The sequence below is a fragment of the Camelus ferus genome, chromosome X (genome assembly GCF_009834535.1).
Source record: "Camelus ferus isolate YT-003-E chromosome X, BCGSAC_Cfer_1.0, whole genome shotgun sequence".
NCBI lineage: Eukaryota > Metazoa > Chordata > Mammalia > Artiodactyla > Camelidae > Camelus > Camelus ferus.
The window spans coordinates 72,834,620-72,855,822 of NC_045732.1; the positions used below are offsets into that span (position 1 = coordinate 72,834,620).

The following is a 21,203-nucleotide window of genomic DNA, read 5'->3' on the forward strand; positions in this document are numbered from 1 at the left end:
TCTTTGGAAGAATCGTCTGTCATCTTAAGTACTGCAGTTCAGTACTGATATTCAATAATTAAACTTTCACTCCAAGGATCTTAAGTAGTGTTGGAGAATGGACATGATGTCACACAAGAAGTCACATTAAAGATCAACCTAACCTGCCTCACATTCCAGATGAGAACTTTGGAACACTGGCCCCCAGTCCCTGATTTCTATGATATTAAACAGTCTCCAATCTCTCTGGAAACATGACTCCCTTTCCTTTAGTCTTGCAGGGAGTGGCCCAGAAGATGTGTGTGGTAGATGGAGAAAGGCCATCCTCTCTCCTTTTGTACTTTGCATGATCACTGCTACCTGGTTTCCAATCGTTCTGTTGAGCAGTTTGACCTCACAGTGAACCTTCCAAAGGCCTTTTTTTTAAATTCCATTCATCATATACTTTGGGGAAGTGCACACCAATGGGCTGAGCAGCCTGCATTTAAGTACTCTCCCCCTCCCTTCCAGTTCCTCTGGGACTCCTGTATTTTAAACTGTCAGACTGGGATTGTCTGTTAGACTGACATGTATAGTATACAAATCTCTTGGTGCCTGAAACTGGAAAGATGATTACCGAACTAGTTTTCCTCTCTCTCAAAATATAAATAAATAAATAAATAAATAAATAAATAAATAAATAAATAAATAAAGGAAGGAAGGAAGGAAGGAAGGAAGGAAGGAAGGAAGGAAGGAAGGAAGGAAGGAAATGGGAGCATGTATGGTTAAAACAAAATCACTTACAAACCCCTCCTGCAAAAGCAGGGAACTCTAGACCTTGAGCTCCCCCGGCCCCTGAAGAGTACACCACCCCCTCCCCCTCCACACCCGCCCCACCCTGCACACACACACACACAGGCTCGCACGCACACACCGGCACCCACACACACCGATGGTCCATACCTATTTCTGCTTTCTTTTAGGCTTAAAGCCTTGATCAGGATAGGGAATTCTTGCTTATGAGCAGCTCCAGAAACCGCAACGGCAGATTCCCTCTCCCCTAACACTCAGGTTCAGGGTAAGCGCCGCCAAGAGTCCAACCACTGGTCACTCTGAAATGTTCAGGAGGGGGAGGGAGGGAGAAATAAAAACGTCGTTTCTAGTTTGCCACCAATGGCCAACAGTTAACCAAAGCAGTCCTTCCAAGCAAATGACTTCTCCTCCCACGTGCCTGCCTTTTACATGAGTGGCAGAGTCCGTTTCCACAAGGACAAAAAGAAACCTCACTCTCTAGCAGCTGTGTAAAGGAGGTCTGCCAGTCTCCAGGGGAGGGAAATGTTCAGGTCTGAGGCTGGAAAAATTTGCTCTGTTCAAGCCTCATAGCCCCCCAAGATCCACTGCTTGCAATCTGAGTTGGAATGGTAGGTGATGACTAAAGCCATAACCACTGTCACCTTTAGGGTACAACCTTTAAGCTGCTATCAATAGCAGGGCCGGTGAGTGAGGCCCACTGCCCCACCTCCCAGAAGGGAAGGCAGTCATCAGAAGGTAGGTTTTGGGTCAAAAAAAGAACTCAGTGAAGCTCCTGATTTAACGGTTGCAGCCTCAGATGGGCAATAGAAACCAAAACTTCTTTTCAAGCAAGTCATTAAGTGTTTATCACATCCTGGCTATTCCAGACATTTGCCAGCCTCATGCCAAACACAACAAGGGCTACAAAAGACACAACATATAGTTCCTGCCCTCCCAGAGCTTACAATCTGATCGATGGCCCGTCCACCCTCACTGGAGTAGCAAAGGTGATTGCCCTTCTCCACGCAGAGCAGCGACTCTTCTCCAAGAAGATGCCTCGACTTGCTTTCTTAGCACGTCCACTGCCCCAGCATCTCCGCAAAAGGCAACTGCTAGACTCACATTATAGAGACAAGATGCAAACACCCACCAGATATGTATTTGAGACAGTCCTCATTTCTAATTGCTGCTTTGACTCTCAGAAAAGCCCTGCAGGTCCAACCAAAATGGTTAGAAAACTGAGGGGTTTGTGTTTAGGTGGGAGGCACATGATCTGCATTCCTATTTCCTGCCCTGGCCTAGCCATGACTCGTATCACTTAAAGGAAAGCCTTTAATCCGCACCAGGGATGCCATTTGAGGAGCAGGGTAATGCAAAGGAAGCATACGAGCATCTCTGTATTTTAGGAGCATGTCCAAAACATCCAAGTTAAAAAAAAATCCACAAAAACCACACAGTGATTAATTTAACATTATTTCCTTGCAAAGTTGCCAAAAATAAAGTGAACAGATATAGAGTGAACAAACAAGGAAATTTGTCTTTCCATCTTGTTTCAGTCCAACGTATAATCACCATCAAAAGCAAAATCGTCTCCCATATGCAAGGTCATTATTTTAGGGTGTCTCCCCTAATTTCAAAGCAGAGGAACAACTTCTAATTGGAATCAAAGCTGGGCTGAAAACGGAGCTATGGTAAATAACCAGCGTGCTTCTATTGTCCCAATTTTGAACAAAACAGTTGTCTTGTTTTCAACTGAAACATGCAGAAAACAGCCCAAGGCTTTTAAACTTGAGCGCCTGGTGAGAAACCACCATACAATTCTTTTCCAGTACGATTTAGAGTCTTCATGCTGATTTTGACTGGCTTGCTCCCAACACCCAGCTCCTCACCAGAAAAATTTTCCTGGTCCAAAATCTTCCTTTCTTCCTTCAATTTTGTCCCCTCTCCTCCATATCCTTTTGAAAACCCAAATCACTTTATGTCAACCGGACACAAATTGGCCCTCCCCATCACCCCACACCCCTGGCCTTTTTTGTTTCTGTTTAGAAGAGGAAAAGAAATCAGCCTAAGGAAAAAGCTTTGCTGATTCCTCTCCCGTTTACTGACTTTTTCCTTAAAGAACTTATGTTCATCTACATGGTAATACCAGAGTCATGTAAGAAGGAAAACACTACTCCATTTATTTATTAGAGAAAGGAAAGGAAAAGATTCCTTGTCTCATACACAAGAACTAAAATAGTATGAACTTTACAACCTTTAATCTGCCCATGGCTTTAATCACACCACTGCCAGGGGTCTGACATCATCGTCAATCAATAAAATAACCTTGTTTCTCCTGGACAAACAGACCGTCCCTGAGGACATTTGATAGAGGAAGAAAGGATATCAGTGTTCTCTCTTTAAAAATTTAATTTGAATCTATATATTCAACTATTTTGTAACAACAGAGCAGGAAGGCCAAGCTAAATTCTGCCTCCATTTGCAGTCATTGGCCTCTCCTAGGATATCTGAGAGGGTGAACCCAAACAAAATACATCAGTGAGAACCCAGGTGTTTCCCAAGCCAAGTACCAGAAAATCAAGAGTACAAGGTGGCCAGGGCAGACCAAATTCCCACCTTCCAAATAAATTCTGAAATATGCCTGTAAGATCTTCTTTCTCTTCCTTCTACCTCCTCCTCCTACTCTACCCCCACCCCTCACTCCACCAACCAGGCTGAAGAACCTAAGTCTAGGAAACCTGTTTCTCTGCTAAATCTTGGTCAACTTGTTTAATATCATTTTACTTCCAGCTAAATGGAAAGGAACCAGTCCAAAGTTTTCCCTGTATCTACATGCATCTATTTATGCATAAAACACACACACACACACACACACACACACACAACTCCCATACAAAGAGAGGCAAAACAGCCCACTGAATTCTCTCTGTCTTCTCATGTTGGTCCATATTATGGCCTGATGTGCCCTAGACAACACCTTTCCCAATAGTCTTGCCACCCAGGGTACTAATTTGCTTCATTTGGGAGGTAAGAAACAATGGTCCCTTTGTAGGTTATCCCTAACTTTCAATGAACAATGGACAGGCTGTATAAATACCATGGTTAAGAGCCTGGATCTAGAGTCACATTGTCCAAATACAAATCCTGGATCTATGGCTTACTAACTGACCTCGTACATGTCTCTTGATCTCCCCAAGTCTCAATTTCATTATCTGCAAAATAGGACTAACGGTGCTCAGACCTCATAGGGATGTTATGAAGATTGAGGGAAGCAATCAATGTGAAGTGCTAAGCACAGAGCCTGGCACATAGTAAAGGCTCAATAAAAGTTAGCTATTAATATTATTATTTCAAAGTGGTCTTTTCTGGAAGGGTGCAACAATTCTATGAAGTACAGTTTTTTTCTTTTCTCTTTTAAAAAATATCCTTTATTTGCAACTGAGTCTTTTGTGCAGGGGTCCTTAAATAAGTAAAGGCCAGAACTAGAAAGACTCTTGGGAGACCATCTAGTTATCCAAGCCCCTCTTTGTATAGATGATGCCAAAGCTTAAAAGTGGTTAGAGCCAGAACTAGAATGCAGATTATATTACTCTTAGGGTAACAGCATTTCTGCTACAACATATTATTTAGCACATTAGCTTGTACATGGAAGATGCTTAATAAATATTTATTAAATTGAATTGGCTCTAGTTTTAAGAGATTATAAAACTGGCTTAACGTTACCACCAATTTTCCAATTCCATTGAAAATAAAATGTTAATGGTGGGAGGAAAAATTCAAAGGCAAGAAGGATGTGTTTAGCCAGAAGCACAGCAAAAGGGCCTTGCAAAATCTCTTCTCTTTAGGCCAAGATAATGTAAGTCGGTTGGAGAGTAACAGGAACCTCCACTGATCAATGTTTCCAGGTCCCTGTTCTAGGTCTTGTCAATATCATACCAACTTGGCATTTGCTCTTATTTAAGTCTAGCACTAGCTTAAGAACAGGCTTCAGTCAGCCCCGCCTCTTTGCTCCTATCTCTACTTCTATCTAGATTAGGTTGGAAAATTATTTTAAGAACCACGATAAGTCTTTGGCATTTCCAAATCTTAGGATCAGTGTCAGTTGTCTGTTTCTCAGATGATAACTCAACAGCATGGTCAGTTTGGTGCCAGTTTTACTCTTCTGTACTCTAAAACAATTAACTTGAACACATTAATTGGTGATTAACCCTAAAGTGTACATAAGCAGTGAAATACTGAATAACAAGGAGAATCTTGTTGCCACCACTCCTGCACCTCCCTCCACACACACCCATTCCAAGGGAGGAAGAGATCACACCATCACATCCCGTTTCTTCTTGCTTCAGAAAAAGTATAAGCAGTCCATGAAGTCAGATTGAGCATAAACTGAGAAAAGTTTAAGAATATACCTAGAAGCTGCCAGCTTTACCAATCTCCTATCTTTAATGGCATACTACTCACCTTTATTTTTACTTTAGTTTACAAGTGATACAAGCACAACATGCAAATATTTATAACAAACAGAATAAAAGCACTCATAATCCCAGTACCTCAACCCAAGCATTGTTAGCATTATAGAGCATTTCCTTTAGTTGTTTTCTGTGTGTTTTTGCAAAGCAATGAAATATTCACGTACATATCATTTTGGATCTTAGATTTCACTTAATCATAAGCACTTTCTCCATGTTGTGGCATAGACTTCATAACATTGCAATGGCTTGTAATAGTCCATTAAATGAATGTATCAAGATTCACTAACCTATTCTCCAATTATTAAGACATTTAAATTGTTTTAAATTGCTTATAATTTTCTGCTAGTTTAAATAATGTTATAAAAACATCTTTGTGATTTAGCCTTTTTTTTTTCAATATTTTGGATTGTTTCCTAATGAAAGAATCCCAGAAGTGAAATTAATGGGTTAAGGAGCATGAATGTTTTCAGACAACCTACTAAAAAAAAAAATAAAACTAACAAAACACCAAAGCCCCATGAAATCTCTCCTTCATTTAATGAAAAGTTCTCCTGCTCCCATTTTTCCACCAGGCCAGAGCAGGACTCCTGGGAGGGAAAGAAGCCAAGAGAAGCAGTGTAGTATCCCAGTGGCTTGCGAAATGGCAGAGTGGAATGTGGGCTCCCCTGTGAGTCCAGCTTGCATGCACTTGCCCCAAATTGCCACCCGGCCAAGAAGCTTATTAGTAAAAGCATCAGGTGGGTGAGAACAGGTTCATGGCCTGTAATGGCTTATATCATGTTTCATTTTTGCCCTTGGAAAGATCTGATAGTCAGCTCGAAGACATTCAGTTCTAGTGACCCAACCTGCTACATTCTGAGCATTCAATTTGTTAATTTTCAGATACCAATCTTCAATACATTTTAAAGGGTATTTTGCTGAATAGAGCTGAGCATACATAACCAATGAGCTTGTGTGTGTACCACTATTTTCAGCCACAGTTAAGGAGGCACATTTAAGGTCAGCCTTGTTTAATATTATATGACTAACTGGCACCTGTCTTAAATGGTCAATGTGTTATAGACAGAGGTTTATTTGCAGATCCAACCATAAAAGTCATCCAGTCCCAAGGCAGGGGAGGCAACTGGCCAGAGATGCTCCTGGCTTAGCAAAAGCAGACACAACAAGCATTTCTTTCCTGGGCTGCTTAGTCAGAACTCTCAGAAGGGGCAGTTCCACTTTCTACCTTCTCCTTGGAGAATTTTCCCTAATTCTTCTCCACCTTCCCCCTGCCTCCAGCTCTGCTCAATATAGAAAATTAATTCTCTCACCTTAGTCTTCCTACTGGACTTTGGACACATCTTTATTACAACATTTTGTCACATCATATTTTCCACAAACATTTATTGATCACTTACTATAGCTAGGCACTCTATTGGCCCTAGGGCAGATGAAAAAGAAATAAAAATAGTCTAGTCCTCAAGGAGCTCCCAGTGAAGCAGAGGGGGCATAATCCAATGGGAAGCCAGAAGTATGAGTAGGTAGCTCTGGCACCAGAGAAGACCCTGCCAAAATCCCTGGGCCACCTGAGCAAAGCTTCCCAGAGGAAAAAACCTACCAGCTGAGTAGGAGACAAGGAATCTGATAACCAATGTTGGGGAAGTTTGGAAGGGAGGAGACAAAGCTAGGTTGAGATAGGTCTTTGGGAGTCATTAGCATATGGATAACAGCTAAGATCAAAGAGTGGGCTGGATCACACAGAGTAGGAGCAGAACAGAACCAAGGATGAAATTAAGGAGAGACCCCTGAAAAAAAGTTATCATTCAAGGGTCAGATAGTTTGCAAGTGTGGGAGAGAGAGAAATTCCTTTATTTACTGCACGGCTTTCCCCCAATATACTTTCAATCTAGACCTTGTAGTACCAGGGTCAGATTGTTTGCAAGTGTGGGAGAGAGAGAAATTCCTTTATTTACTGCACGGCATTCCCCCAATATACTTTCAATCTAGACCTTGTAGTACCAGGGACAGAAGTCCCCAGTTGCAATGCATAGAGAAAAAAAGTTAATTATTATCTTTTATGCTTCTAAGAACTCAAGCAGAAATCACCGCTTGAGCCAGAAATGGAAGTTGCTAGACTGCAAGGTCTTAGAGGGCAACATCTAAAATATTAACTGGTACATAAAACATGCTTATAATTGCATACTGAGTAAATAACTTCCCAAAGACTTTGCTAGAGGCAACAAAAAAGAAGAAAAGGAATGAAAGCCATAGAATAGCAACAACAGTAATATTATTACCTTTAGTTTCTCAGACTTTCTTCTAAGGAGACAAAAGCTCTTTCACTTCTGTTATCTTATTTGTCCTTCTCAGCAGCTCTGTGAGGAAATAAAGGCCGATGTGATTAATTCCATTTTACAACTGGAGAAGCTTAAGTCCAGGACAGATAGCTAATGATAATTAGTTTGACCAAGGTTTCACTGTGGCTAACTGGTCGGGACAGGATCAGAACCCAAGTCTTGTGACTTCCTGCCCTGTGCTGGGTTACTAGACACAAACCTCTACAGAACTGACTCTCCAGTTAGGAAGAGGTCTGTTCATAGGAGAGATTCATTAGGAAAGCAAATTCCCTCGGGACTCCAACAGTCTCTTGAGAAAGCCAGTGCACTGCGCCTATAAGAAAATAGCTAAGACGTATTCCCCAGACCCACACTGGAATGGCTCAATGTCATTCACAGTCGTGCCCCACTAACATAACTGGGAGCTCCCCGTTTTGTTGTACCCCTTTTAAAGGGAGCCCCATCTGCCTTCAGTCTGGTTTTTGTGTCTGAGTGGGGCTCAGGTGCTGACTGCAGGTGTGGCATCCAGCAGGTGCATGGACCAGAGCCAGCGTTTCATATCTTCATACCAAAAGGCCTGAGTCACTCGCCAAAGGCAGCCACTCCTCCTCCCTCTGACTTGCAAGCCCCAGGAACCTGTCTTGACTGAGTTGCCAGTGGAAAACTAAATCTAGACCCTATCTTCTTAGGAAGGGCTAGGGTGAAATCAGTGAAACTACAAATCAGATAACCCAGCCAACTTCCCCACTCACTCTCCAGAGCTAGCGCAGGCATATGCTGCGGGAGTAGCATCAGCGAACATAGGTACAGAATGACCATCCCCTACTAGTAATGGGGAAAAGGAGGACCACAGCAGCCCATAATACATATTTAGCTACAGAGCACCAATTCTATTGCAAATGGCCCTCAGGGGCAAATATTCATTTCCCTAAATAAGATGGAGTACAGTAGAAAGAACATGATAGAAGTCCTGCACTCTGGTTCCCATCATAACCACTCTCCTTCAGGCTGCCAAGGGAGAACCACGTAGCCTAGTCACAAAAGGTACCCAGGTCAGAAAAGTCATCACATTGTCCTAAAGGAAGCTTGAGAGCCTGAGGCAGACAGAATGTTCTAGGGTGTAAAAGGGGGGTCACCAAAATTTTCTTAGCTCCAAAAATTGTTTGCTTTAAAAAAAAAAGCTATTTGCCTCCCTCAAAGACACACCCCCCAAAGAGTAACTATAGAAGAAAAAAACCTAAATGTTACCTTAGTAAAATGGTTTATTGTCATTTGTCATATTTTTCCAATTCATATGGGAAACTCAAATTAATAAGCTTTGGTTCACAGCCCGTGATCCAGAAAGTAAAACTGACTACTAAACTAAAATGTGATCACTGTATATAAACAGTGAAACAAAAATCTGAACTGAAAACCTAAATGTAATAAAGAGGAAATTACATTTCTTTAAAATAGGCAATCTAAATAATTTTCCCCATCTGGGATTTTTATCTTAGTTTGCTATCACATGGAAAAGAATGTCATTAATTCAATGCAAATCCATGCCCCTTAAAAACAACCAAAATGAGTAAGTGATGTACTAATTAGCTTCCTAATGGGGGAGGTTTTAATTGAACCATTCTATAACAACCTTCATCGAAGTTTCCAGGGCAACTTCATAAAAGGACGTCAAACCTGGCCCATATTTTTATCCCCTTAAAAATAATTTTCAATGCACAGAAACACAGAAAGCTCATTTCTCTTCAATGCTGTTAACACTCAGGCCACTACATTTTCTGATGTCAGCAATCTCCTTCCCACAAATATTCCAAGTATGCACCACCGTCATTCTCCTTTCAATTATGTGGTTTCTCTGCTCCTTTGCTGATTGAGTCCAGGCCTCTCGGATAATGAGAAGCATGTGCAGGGAAAATATGCTCTTAAAAAACACATACATCAGTTTCATCTGCATGATGAAGAGGGGGGAAGATCATTTGTCCATATCAAAAGGATCAAAATGTGAAGTTTGTTATGGGATATATAAAGGGGAAAAAAAAAGATCAGCATCAATGCCTAAAGTGGGAGGGGGGCAGTTATTGTGATCTGAAGCAACACCAATCAGAATAAAGGAGACCTCCCCCACTCCCCAGTCCACCCTTTCTAGCTTGGCCACATTTATATTTAATGTTATCTTAATGTTGCTTTGGGGGGTATTTAAGTTCTGACATACACATGGAAATGAGCCATGAATTGTACAGCAAGCATAAATATTCCATCATTAATAAAAACCAGCTGTGTATAAAACACTACAATGGCTGGGTTTCAGTTACTGGCTATCATCAGTATGTGTCACAAGCAAATATTACTCAAAACTTTCTCCCTTAAAACACACACACACACACACACACACACACACACACACACACACACAAGCAGAAATATTCTTTACTCTTTTTAATCTTTTGGAAGAGCTTTGAAAAACTCACTGATCTCTATGGTACATTCCAACTAATGCCTCTTTTTGAAGCTATTTTTCATCACTGCAGCAGATGCTAGAGTCCTTTTATTAGAATTTCAGCTTACTACATAGAATGAAAATGTTTAATTTTTTTTTATTCAAAGAGGGTCAATAATATAAATGTTGGGACAATCAATTATAGTAAGGCAATGAGGCACCAAAGGGCACTGTATGTTATGAGAGCAAAGCTCATTAAGAGTGAGCACCTGCTCAGGACCCTATAATAAGTTTTCTCGGCCATCATGCAGACACCTTTCATCCAATGACCTCAAAGCATGCGCCCAATATGAAGCATGCCTAAACACCTCTGTGAAATATTAATATCCTTGCTTCCCAGAAGGGTAACTGAAGCTCAGAGCAGCTAATTCATTTACCCTTGGTCACATGGCAAGTCAGAAAGGGTTGGGCAGAGAAACCCAGAGCTTGGCTTCAAGTCTCGCAGTCTAATGATATTTCATGAAGTCGGGGCAATAGTGAAGTGACAGAACAAACGTCAAGGGCAGCTTATAGAGTTTTTTTAAAAAGTAAACATTTTTTGAAAAATTACCTTAGGAGATGTTAGCAAATCTATCTGCATTTTCCCCATGAACACATATCATAAAAAAAAGTTCCTGGTTGGAGGAGAGTATAGCTCCATGGTAGAGGGCACGCTTAGCATGCATGAGGTCATGGGTTCGATCCTCAGTACCTCTGTTAAATAATAATAATAATACCTAAGTACCTCCCCTCAAAAACAAACAAACAAGTCCCTGTACTTAACTTGGTACCCTCTAGGTACTAAAAACCCGTACTTCACTTTCCTATCCTCGATAACAAAATTTAATCTAACTTATGAAGAGCCATAGGTTTTCAGGAATGACTCCTTCCAAAATCAGAGATCATATGTATATTATAGAATACAAACTTGTGGTTGTCAAGGGGGCCGGGGGTGTGTGGGAAGGGACAGACTGGGATTTCAAAATGTAGAATAGATAAACAGGATTATACTGTATAGCACAGGGAAATATAAAAAAAAAAGTGACAATGAATATATGTATGTTCATGTATAACTGAAAAATTGTGCTCTACACTGGAATTTGACACAACATTGTAAAATGACTATTACTCAATAAAAAATGTTAAAAAAAAAAAGAAGAGAGAGAGAGCTCATATGTATATTATACCTTCGCTAGCAAAGGAAAATTAAAGGACCGTGTAACTGAACTTCCACTATATGATAAAGCCTCAGATGAAGAGGTCATTCTGCTACACCTACATATCTTTTATTTAATTGTCTAAAGTCCTTAGTTCCCTTACAATTTTAAAATTCTAATTTAAACACATTATTTTCAAAGCTATAAAAAAAAAAATCTGTGCTTTCCTTTTTCTTTCCTGTTCAGGAGATTTCATAGTCTACCCAAATTTGTTCTTTCTTGATGGGATATCGTAATACAGTGATTTAAGAATCATTGCTGATGATTTAAACAAAGGAAACAGTGAACCCTAGTTTTCTTTTTACTTAAAAAGAATGGGGAAGGGTAACAGGAGGTCAAAGGAGTAGAATTAACAGCCTTGCTGGACACATGAACACCCCTAAATTACAGAAATGGCTTAGGGATTACTTATTAAATCTGTTTGTTTCCCCTGGCAGTGGAGGAACAAATGTATGTGATTCCTCATGCATACTCAGTCAGGTTCTGACTTCATTCTTCCGCCTAGGTTTACAAAGCTGAGTCTTAGGTGAGCTCTATGTTTTTTTTTTTTTAATTTAAAAGCAACATGTTACATTTCTGTGACCATCACTCCGTAAAATTCATATAAGTACAGAAACAAGGACTTGAAAGGAACTAGGAAAAATGAAAGCAGGTGATCTGTTAGGATGATGGGATTCTGGATGAAGTTTTGGGCAGGGTCTTAGCTTTTTAATTTGATATGTTGTTAAAATACAAAACACAATGCACTTACATTGATATGTACTTACAGGTTTGTTGGTTTTTTTTTTTTTTACATCCAGGTGACTACATGATTGTATTCCTAACAGCTGTTGCACCTCATTCTAGTAGGAATCATTCACATTCACACCAGAAACCGAGGCCAAGGAAAAGAACTATAAATTTTGGAGAGCTGTTTCTCAAAATCACCCTGTCCAACCCCTCAACAATTTACAGAGGAGGAAACTTGCTAAGGGTGATAAACTGAGTTAGAGTTGTGCCCAGAGCCCAGGTTCCTCTCACCAACAGGCTCACTAGGAAAGTGTATTGTGGTATCTTTGATTAAAAATGACATCAATTGCTATCATTTTCAATAGCCTTGCTAGATACATGAACAGAACACCAGAAAAAAAAAATCTGGATCCTTGGGTTATTCAAATACAATAACTGGAATTTAAACCATTTACCTCTATGGGATAGAGTCCTATCCTTTGACTTATCAAAATCCATGAAGTCTGATTTATTTGCAGAAAGTCATACTAGCTCTCTTCTACAAGAGGATGTAGGCTGGGGCTAAACGTGGCCAGCATTATCACAATCCAGAATGATTTAGACAATTAACTCCATGCCATGTAACAAAAAGATTTCAAAGGCCAAATAATGGCCTCACTTAATTCAAGCAATAATCATTACAGCAAAATTCTAATGACTTCCTTTATGCAATAAATATATTTCTGAGTAGTCCCATTTATAGTCAGTTTTTATATATCAAGTCATAGTTCAAAGGCACTAACCAGGAAAGCTAGTTCTTTCAAAGAAACCTGTAGTGGATTCTTTTTTAAAGCAAATGACCTCCTATTTTCCTTCTTTTTCCTTTTTTTTCTAGTTCAGATTTTGTGTGTTGTATGTGGAAGGGGAGACTTCCCTCTTTTCTCTGTGTTAAAAGGGGTCAGGAGCCCACCATGGATAAGAGTAATGCAGTAGGGGCAGCTTGTTTAATACCCCCTTAGTTCCTGGGACCAAATTCTAACCTTTGACTCGGGGGTGGGACCCTAGATTTTGGACCAAAGTCCACAAAAGGCAGCAAGGAACGAAGAAGTAAGCAAGACTAAAGACAACACATCATAGTAAACCACCAACAAAAATTCCTGGGGACAGGAAATCAATGGAGCACAATTCTAAACAAATTGGTTTAGTCCCAAGCTAATTAACTTGTCAAGCAGATCTCCAAACCCACTGAATCCATGGGGGAAAGAGGTGATGTAATAGGAGATTTGGGAACATTTACCCATTTACCATCCGAAAAGGCTCAGCCACGACCACACACACCTCTCTCCACTCCTTTCAGTGGGTTTAAGCTGGGCTTAATGGGTGCAAAGGACAATTTCTTCCAGACAGTCCCTAAGAATAGACTGTTCTCATGCATTCCAAATGCTCAGTCTCCATGGAGGAGGCTACCTGGACACAAACATTTCTCAAGACGGAATATATCCTCTACACCTCCTCATTGGTAATACCCCCCACCCCAACAAAACAAAACAATTTCTAACCATCCGGAGAACTTTGGGGCACATTTTTGGGGCGAAAGAAAAGAAAACCTTAAGAGGGGAGTAGGAGAGTGTGAGAAACTCCTCTTGTCTCCAAATGGAAAAAAGGCCTTAAAAAGCTGGATCAAAGGAAGAAAGGGGGATGGGGGAGAAGGGCTGCTTAATTACAAAGACACCCTTTTAAAGAAGGCGCAGGCCCTGGGAGAGGGCTTTTAGGAGAGGCACAGAAGCAGATGTACCCACTTAGAATTCTGGCACTCAACGGGACCTCAAGGTCATAGCATCCATCCCTCTGCTTTCTGAATAGACTGTTCTCAAGGCATTCAAGAAAGAGACATTCGTTCTTTACAAGACTTCAGAAAAAGCAACTCCACAAAATGCCTTGGTAATGCATTAGTCTTATAAATCCTACTTCATAAACCAGAAATGAGATTTCAATTTCCAAATCCAAAACAGTATTGAATATGAATTTTAAAATTCCCTTCTAAAATCTTTCAAATAGGTAAACAGATCTACAACGTTCATGTAAAAGTTACTCTACATATAACCATGGTCAGAGGTTTACTTCATATCTAGACTATGAAGTAAGAAAAAGCATTTTCAATTTTACAGAGCCACAGACTTTTCCAAAGAAAGAAGTATCTTAAAATGAAGTATGATGTAGTGCCAGAAAGTGTCTGTAAATGACACCGGATAAACCCATACAGAATAGCTGGAACCTGAGTTATCATCTGTAAATAGATGCAACTACTCTACAACCACCTGGCTATTAAAATGTCCCAGGCCAGTTATAAAATGTAGTTTGGTCGGGCCAACTTTTCCTTCCCAGCTGATCTGAAATATGATAGCCTTTAAAATTGTCACCCTGTAACGTTCCTTCTCTCCTTCCTGCTTTCTTTTCCCCCATTAAAATCAACCAATGAAATTAGGTAAAAAATATAAGTAAATAATTTGTTTCCAAATAAGCAACGGGTTGGGAATATCTTAATAGGTCTTTGAACACGACCATTCTTCTAAGTTTGTCATGCTTGCCCAACTGGAGATAGGTGGGAGATGGGTGAAGATTTATCCTGCATCCAAAATGGTATTTCAAGCTATTCTTAGCAAGTAAATGAGGGTACTGAAAGGTCTAACTGAGAAAGCTTCACAAAGACTGGCCTGAGAAAAGACTTTTCACAAAGCTTAGTTCAAGGAGACTTAAATACCCTTAGCCCTCTATTATTGAAGATTATGGTGACTAATTATCTTCCTCTCTGAATGGGAGAAGAGGGTTATATTTTAAAAAGTTTTAATCTGCCTCCCAACTTCCACTCTTCATAGGGGTAGGGGAGAAGAGGGAGGAGGAAGGAAAACTAAATTAGACACTCCAAGGTGTCAGAAAATTCTTCCTAAAATACACGCTAGAGATTGGAAATGGTGTTTCTCACAAATTGTCCCCTTCCTCTCTCATTTAATTCTATTCAGTCCCTTGCTGCAAATTATTATTGTATTACTAGTAGTAGCAATTGACCAGGGACTGCTCACAGTCTACAAAGACTGTCACTTTCCCCCTCACTTTTCCTTCTCTTCATTTTCCTACACTGGTAAGTCCATCCTGCTGTTGAAGCACCAACGTACAGTGACCCAGGCTCAGGACCCTCAGGACACCTGTATGATCGGCAAAGCTAGCTACTAACATCCATAAAGCAGATAAGGGGCAACCCCTTCCTCACGAACACACACACACACACACGCCTAAAAGAGTGTAACGTGGTAGATTACTCCAGACTAAGACTTCAAGAACTCACGGCCTCCGGGGGAGGGTAGTATGAACCCCCACCCCAACCCGAAGCATTTAGGAGTTAACGCATCTAACAATGAGAGAAGCACGGACATTCCTGATGAGCTAAACTAGACCTCAAGTTCCCTCCGGTCTTTAATTCCTTTTGTGCTTCATTACCTAGAGACCTACAAGGACCCCAGGAGGCAAGAAAGTAAAAGTACCCTCGAGTAGTGGTACCCACTAGCATCTCCGTAGGACGAGAAAGGAGCGCATACTCTTTAACCTATTTAACTTGCTGCACATCCCGGAAAACTCACGGCCAGCTGTAGAGAAAGTAGAACGCACAGGCATCCCCACACGCATCTAGATCGATTCACTCACGCCGAGGGCACGATCAAGTTCATGCCACCATGGATACCTGCCCCAGTTCCCCAGGAAAAGTAACCATGCGTCTCCTACCCCCGAAGGCAACGAAGAAGGTGACGACTCTGCTCTCTCAAGTGGCTTCGGTCCCGGGCCGGAGGCCAGGGATGGGCAGGAGGGAAGCCCCAACTCCCGGCTGCTCCCCTCCTTGCTGCTCCGTCCGGGCTCTCCTTGGTGGCAGTGGACAGGCAGGATACCGGGCCGGAGGGTGGAGCAGCGGATGGTCGGAGGCGAGACAGACTGGAGGTGGGGGTAGAGGGGGCGGTGAGCACTAAGAGAAGATGAGGCGAAAGAGAGCGGAGATGGAGGAATAAATCAGGGGTCTACCAGCTTGGGCAGCCAGAAAGCTCCTCGGAAGGAAGGGGCGTGACTGCGATGAAGGCAGCTCCTGGGCAAAGGATGGGAGGTAGGGGAGGGGGACGAATGGGTGGCTTTTCTTCTTGCGGTGAGCGGCTAGGACCGCCCAGGAGCGGGGGGGTGGGGGTGGGGCGGTGAACTAGAGAGTGGGGCGGAGTAAAGGGCGGGGAAAGAAGGGAGGGAGCCGGCCAGGACCCCGGGGTGGGGTGGGGGCGGAAGAGAGGCGGGGTCAGGGGGCGGGGAAGTTTCAAACAATTGAACGGCGGGGTCCGGTCGCTCCCGCGAAAGCTGGGGCCCGCACTCTCGTTCTCTCACTAACGTGGCACGAATCGGGTACACTATCCCTGAGAGTCTACGCAAGGATTGGCTGAGAGGAAGGAAAGGGTTTTGCAAAGACTCCAATAATAATGTACGGCAACAGCGGAGCGGAGTCGCGTGGGAGATCCAGTGCAGCTCCCCGCCCCACAGCAGGAGGAAGAAAAACAAATAGAAATGCTGAAAAGCAGCTTCTTGCAAAGCTTGCTGAAAATAATGCAGGAAGGAGCAGCGCTCCTGCGTTTTCCTTCCCCTCTTGCTTCCTATGACCAGCAGGCCCCCACCCAGGTCGCAACACTGCGAGACACCGTCCTTTCTTCCACCGCTCTCCCTAGCCAACCCCTTCCTCCCCTCCGCAACCCTGCGTCCCCGCCCCGCCTCCGGCGGCGGGCCGCGCTGGCGGCCGGGGCGGCGTGGGCGGGGCTCTGCGGAGCCTCCGCCTCTTGGGCGGGCTGGGAGGGCCGGCCTGGGCGGAGCCGGTCCCGAGGAGTAAATCCCGCCCACCTTTCTTTGGCAGCCGCCGGTTGGCGATTCCTGGCCTAGGGTTCGCTTGCGATTGGTCACTTGCGTCGTCGATCCGATCCTTTTGTCCCACCCTCAAAATTAATAAAACTAAACAGGAGGCTATTGTCTAGCTCTCGGTTCTCCCCCAGCTGAGAAAAGAAAGATGCGACGCTTGGTTTCTCAGTCCCCTAAGAGAGTGCGACAGTGTGCCGGCCGGCTCCACTACACCTTTATGGCACTGAACGGCCCTCTGGGAATAGGTAACTTTTCTTCCTCCTCAATTCATTAGGCCAATAGGGAGGAAAAAAGTTCATGAGTGTCAATATGGTGTTCATAGTTCCTGGCTGTGAAAAACTGATATTGCTTGAAGAACACAGAGGGTTGAGAACGGCATCTGGGACAATGAAACTCGACCATTTTATGACCGGGAAACGAAAGCACACACACACACACAAATAGCAGAATAACATGGAATTTGGAACTAAAGGAAGAACTCATTTTGGGCGCACTCAAGCACTTACTAGCTAGTTGTGTGTGTGTGACTTCGGTTAAGTCGCTTAACTTCCTGTCTGTAAATTAAGGCTGTAAGACATGCCCTATTAACTTAATGGCACTGGTTTATGGAAATAAAATGAATTGTGTGTGAAATCTCTGTAAACCACAAAGCACTCCACACATGTATGTGTTCCTCATTGTGTCGGTCACATGGTGGAGATTCTCACATGTATTTGAGAATCAAAAATTCTGCTCATCTGTTTTAAGCATTCTCAGCCAAGGTGTGTAGGTTTTGTGACTTTATTTTAAAAAGTCAACTCTTTTCCTACCGTTTTGGGGGTGGATATGAAGGTGGCTCCCTGCAGTTAGAATAATAAATTACTCTTTTTCTAACCGGGGTAGGTGAGATTTCTTTTTTCAACTGCTCTGCAGTGGCGCCACGACCTGAATCTATTGTGGTGCTGGTACTGAAAGCAGAAATCATGCCGTGTGTCTCCAAAGAGAACTTGAGAAAACAAATAGGAGGGAACATTTACCATGGAAACCACCATTCTCTACAGATCCATATTTCCTAGAAAACACTACGAGGAGGAAGCGAGTCTAAATGTAAGGCCTTGACAAGGCAGAACTATTATACTGAACTCATGCCAATGAGAAAGTGACATCCAATTCAAGCTTGCCTAACGAGGGCCTTCTGAGGGGCCATGGACCAAGGTATGCAAGAGAAAGTGTTCTCAAAGGAAATGCCGTCTCACCATGAACTAGGCCCCAGGATATAACCAGGTGCAGGAAAACTATGGGCTAGTGGGCTAGTGACATGTTGTGGGGTAGCCTCTATGTACAGAGTGCTTTGCTGGAGCTGCTGAAAGATTCAGAAGCAAGAGCATGGGCAGCGATGGATTCTTGGTGTGATTCAGTTTATGTGCGAGGTGAAGTTATTTGGGTGATTTTTCATGAGGAAGATGATTGATTTTGAGTACTAAAGACATGGAGACACCTGGTTTGGGAAGGAAAGGAGGATTATTCCAGCCTTGTTGTTTGGCGGGGGTGGACAGCAGAGCTGGGTAGGGTGAGTATGTGCTGCAGTCCACTACTGATCAGAATGGCAATAGAATACTTGTTAAAATGAATAATGCCATTAAAATGGGAAAAGTAAAATACACTCATGGTAAAATTAAAACAGTACAGAAAGTAGTACCATAAAGAATTCCTCTCCACACTCTCATAGTCCCTTTTCTGCTTTCTCTCCATGCCTGTGTATAATCTTCAAAATATATTATTTGCGCACACACATACACACACTTTGCATTTCTTTGCTCAACAGTGTCATTTAAATATCCTTCCATATCAGGATAACTTCCTTTTCCTCATTCTTTTTCACCCTAGCTCATGTTCCATTGCCTAGATGTGCCAAAATTCTTTTACTCGTCCCCCTTTTGAGAGGTGATGTAGGCCATTTTCCATCTCTTGTTATTTTAGAAGAGGCTGGGTAACAAATTCTAATAGCGAAGTCCTAGCAGGTGTGTTTGCAGAATGCCTGCCCCCAGCCTTGAAGCTGCCTCAAAAGACTTTTCTAAACCTGCCTTCCCCACAGCTACTGGGGACTTCATACAATGGAAACCTCTAAAACACTTAATTGTTTTAATACTCCCCCCCCACCCCGCCTCAAATCCTGCCTTGGGCATTACTGTTTTCCGATTTTGAATTCTGATGCAGTAGAGCAGAGCACAGCTCTGAAATTAATGATGCATCAGGCCGCGTGTTATTCCCTTTCTTAGCCTGTGGCAAACCCCAGGTTTTCACTATTTTGTCTTTCCCCAGGTCTTCTGAGCATCTTAGGTGTTCCTTCTCTCCTGCCATGCAAGACTTCTTTCTGTTTTTACCCTGAAAACCCTTCAGTTTGTTTAAACTGAGTTTGAATGTAAAGCTATGCTTTACCAGCTCTACTTAAAAGGAAGGGGGAGGAGGGCCAACATCAACAAACATTGATGGAGCTGCTATTATGAGCAAGGCTGAAAAAACAAAGAAGGATGAGGCTTGGCTCCTGCCTCCAAGGGTATGTACAGAAAAAGACAACTAACAAGCGTATGCTAAGTGCTAAATGAATGGCATTGACAGTAAAAGCTGTGGAAGTTGAGAGCAGGGAGCGAAAACTAGTTCCAGAGAGTGAGTTTATACAGAGAAGTATGCCACACACATTTAACTAATCCCCAGAGCATCCCTGTGTCTTCGTATCCTGACTGTAAAATATGGGGAAGCCTCTGGGGGAGACCAGGAGCATTAATCACTAACTGTAAAACACCTGTGTCAAGACACTGGGTTGCCTAAGTACATTAAGAAGCACCATATATCGAGAATGGCTATAATGATTATTTTAAGTGTAGAAGTTGAGAGTCTCCATCCCGAATTACCTGTCCTGTTTGAGTTTTTTTCAATAAAATGCAATTCCCCTTCTAATATGCAATAGAAATCAGTCTATGCCCTAAAAAAGGCATTAAAAAATCAGTGTCTCCCTTAAAAACATTATGCTAACTGAAAGAAACCAGACACAAAAGGACAAATATTATATGATTCACTTATCTAAGGCACCTAGAATAAGCACATTCTCAGAGACAGAAAGTAGCATGGTGCTTATCAGGGCCTAGAGGGAGGGAGGAATGGGAGCTATTGTTTAATGAGCACAGTTTCTGTTTGGGACGATGAGAAAGTTCTGGAACTAGATAGTGGTGATGGTTGAACAACATTTTGAATGTATTTAATGCCACTGAACTGTACACTTACAAATGGAAAAAATGATAGATTTTATGTTATGTCTATTTTACCAAAATAAAAAGAATGTTTAAGATATCAGCCCTTAGGCTCAGTGTCAGGAGACAAGACCAGTGATGGAGGCTGCCAAGAAGAAGGCAGGACCCCTCTAAAGCAGGCAGCTTGGTCGACACCATGGGAAATGCAGGCCCAATGTGCCCAGGATTTTTGATTTTTGAAGAGAAACCAGAAGTCAAATGTTTTAGTGTAAAACCTTCCAGTTTTTCATTTTGGCCACTAATAATCATTTTAATTTTAAAAAGTCTTCCCTTTGCACGCACTATTTTCCTCAGTGTACAGGAAAAGTAGGAAGGAGAACACGGCTGATAGTCCATTCCTCAATCCCTGGTTAGGTTCTTCTAGAAGGAAAGGCCACAAAACCATAGTGCTTTTTATTGAGTGACATTCTCCCCCCTCACCAAGTCAACTGGGAGTGTGAAATGAGCACATCTTCCTCTAATTGCCTGGTGAACAACTCAATCACTTCAATGTATTTGGAAACAAAAGAAGAGGCAAGCACATACACCAGGGAAAATAAATCCTAAGGATTTATTGCTCCACATAAACTCTCTCTCTCCCCTCCACCCCAGAAGAAAAACACCTTACGCATACCTTCAACAAACTCTGAAAAGCAGCCTTCTCCGGGATATCTCTTAAAGTCAGTCTCCTCTTTACTCACAAGGATACTAGCCCTTGCCCATACAGAGCCAGCTGATTAGAAAAGAGAGGCTTTATCTGCACAGGAAAGGATCAAGGGGACCCATACAATACGAGCGTTGGGTTAAATGGCTTCCTTTTGGGTCCCCCTCCAGTCCCCTTTCCACCCTTCCCAAGCATATAAACACATGCACATGCATGCACACACACATGTGCGTGCACACACACACACGTGGTCCAGACACAGAAAGTTTGAAGCCTGATCAATGTGTGGAAAACAGCAATGTGGGAATTCAGGAAACACCACCAGAACTGTGTTCGAAGGCCAAGACCTGCTCCAGCATTTGGGAGCCAAGTTATTCCTGGGGTACTTGTGGGCCCCAGCATGTTG

The 21,203-nt window shown here is 42.4% G+C and overlaps 1 protein-coding gene across 3 annotated transcripts in view; it reads right to left on the minus strand.

Annotated features, from left to right (window-relative positions):
- AMOT (angiomotin) overlaps positions 1-16,138 on the minus strand; it is a 61,436-nt gene extending 45,298 nt beyond the window's left edge. Inside the window, exons 1-3 of one of the 3 annotated variants that reach the window (XM_032476099.1) lie at positions 15,713-16,138; positions 7,499-7,576; positions 922-1,070 (exon numbers count right to left, since the gene is read on the minus strand). The gene's annotated coding sequence lies outside the window, so the exon portion shown is untranslated. Of the gene's footprint in view, positions 1-921; positions 1,071-7,498; positions 7,577-15,570; positions 15,591-15,712 lie in introns of those variants that run through there. The other 2 variants (XM_032476100.1, XM_032476101.1) reach the window with 2 other exon arrangements.
- Positions 16,139-21,203: the final 5,065 nt, after the last annotated feature.